The sequence below is a fragment of the Aplysia californica genome, unplaced genomic scaffold, assembly GCF_000002075.1.
Source record: "Aplysia californica isolate F4 #8 unplaced genomic scaffold, AplCal3.0 scaffold00108, whole genome shotgun sequence".
Classification (NCBI taxonomy): Eukaryota; Metazoa; Mollusca; class Gastropoda; order Aplysiida; family Aplysiidae; genus Aplysia; species Aplysia californica.
The window spans coordinates 1,266,832-1,268,902 of NW_004797378.1; the positions used below are offsets into that span (position 1 = coordinate 1,266,832).

Genomic DNA, 2,071 nt, shown 5'->3' on the forward strand with positions numbered 1-2,071 from the left:
CAGCAGTTCCTTGTTGTAGTGCAGGCTCAGTTATGAGCATGACATTGTTGGATCAGCCCATATACAGTTCTGCTGTGCACTAGAACGAGAAATGGCTCCCCTTTGGGAATGGCCTAAAGATTCCCTGTTGCTGATAGGCTCCCTTGTTCTTACTGTGCATGTGGTACCCCTGTATCACTCAGATAAAATTCCCTCTACATTCCTTTTACTCATATATAGCTCCCTCTACATTCATTGTTTCAGCCGCTTCTCTCTGTGTGTTCTAACTTAACTGTTTGTGTGATACCACTGTATCTCTCATATCCCATCTAAATGCATTGCGTCAACCTTCTCTCTCTCTCTCTCTCTCTCTCTCTCTCTCTCTCTCTCTCTCTCTCTCTCCGCTAGTGTTTGCGAATGAGCATAATGTGTGGTCGCGCTCACGTGTGTTGAAATTATATATATTTTTAAATAATATTATGTAGCCTATAAACTGCACCAATACCTATGTTACAGTTTCATTCCTTCTAGCCCCACTGGGTCGTTGTTGCTGCCCCCATGCACGTAATACGTTCGATGCATGTGCTAAGTTAATCGATGAATGTGCTTGCATTTGACAACCGCCAAATCTCGCTACAAGTACAAGGGTAGGTGACATAAACTAAACTTATTGACGAAAAGCAGAGACTGAGACTGCCACTTTCACATAATTTGACACAACAGAACTACCTATTATCGTTACCCCCCCCCCCCCTAAAAAATAATTAAAAACAAATTGAATTTTAAACAAGGAAGAAATTGCACACGCTTTCACAGAAGTTAGTTCGAAGACCACAAGCTCTAGATCTAGAAGGTCCTGTTGCTGTTCTTTTCTTTTGCTATTTCTGTCTTGCTTTCGTTTCCCTTGCACTGAATCTACATTATTATGTATGACTGTCATTGGAAGACGATGTGCTCCTCTGAAGTCAAACAAACAAATACAAATAATCACAAGTATTGATGCATTCAAAGTAAAAGCAAAGAGAGTTGAAAGAACACTTTGCAAATGTCCTCGAAATCCGACTACTAAAGTCTAGGTGGCACTTTGTCTCAGGCTGATGTTTTGAAAAATTTAATTACATGTAGTTTCCTGAGTATCCATGAAGGATGACGGATAACACTCTATTGCCAATTATTTGTTTTTCATTTATGACAGGAAATTGCCACGGCAACATTTATGGAAATAAGATGAAACTTTCTATACTAGAGTCCTTATTATGGCATTGTGAAATATTGGCGAGAGAATACGGAATTTTGGTTCACACGTTTTGTAAAACACAGACGTTCAAAGTGGATGTCAGAATAATAGGCCTATTTGTATATTTTCGTTGATAAAAAATACATAAGCAATAAATATCCCCCTCCCCCTTCATGAGTTTTTTTTTTACTATAACCCCCCCCCAATAACAACTAGCCTAATTGACAAAAACAAAGTTTGAACATGTAAATCGGTGAATACTTGTGAACAACTTCTAAGCCTCAGGAAATAGAGAATGGACACCAATCCACTGAGCGCTTTCTTTACAACGAGCTGGAAATGAGAAAAAATTCTGAAAGGTGGGTTTTTATCTCGACTAGTAAGCCTATTATTCCTCACTAAAGACAAAACAACTGCAAAGAGTTTGCAGTTAATTTCAATTTCAGTCGCCACCAGCATAATGATCAAATATTGTCTAATATAAGAAATAAACGAGTCAATTCGGATGAAACTAGTACTTTTCATCATAAGTGAAATTGTTTAAGACGGCCATCTATTGTCGAGGAGAAAAGTGGCAGCCTTAGACGGCAAGACGTCTTACTGAGTGTCATTGTAATGTAATAATAAATGAACAAGAGAGAAAATGGGTAATGCATGGTCGTTTGTACAGGAGATAGTCTTACACAGATGGCCATTAGAGCAGGTTTTACTGCAACTAAACCAAGGTCAGCATCAAAGCAGTGGGAACCCCAACTCATAAGCTCCTCTGAGAGGAATGTTGTCCTCGATGGAAGAGGAGGAGGAGGAGAAAGAGGAGGAGGAAGAGGAGGAGGAGGAGGAGGAGCAGGAGGAGGA

The 2,071-nt window shown here is 39.6% G+C and overlaps 1 protein-coding gene across 1 annotated transcript in view; it reads right to left on the reverse strand.

The window, feature by feature from the left end:
• LOC100533419 (guanine nucleotide-binding protein G(o) alpha subunit) overlaps positions 1–2,071 on the reverse strand; it is a gene marked incomplete in the record, with an annotated part of 67,093 nt that overhangs the window by 12,503 nt on the left and 52,519 nt on the right.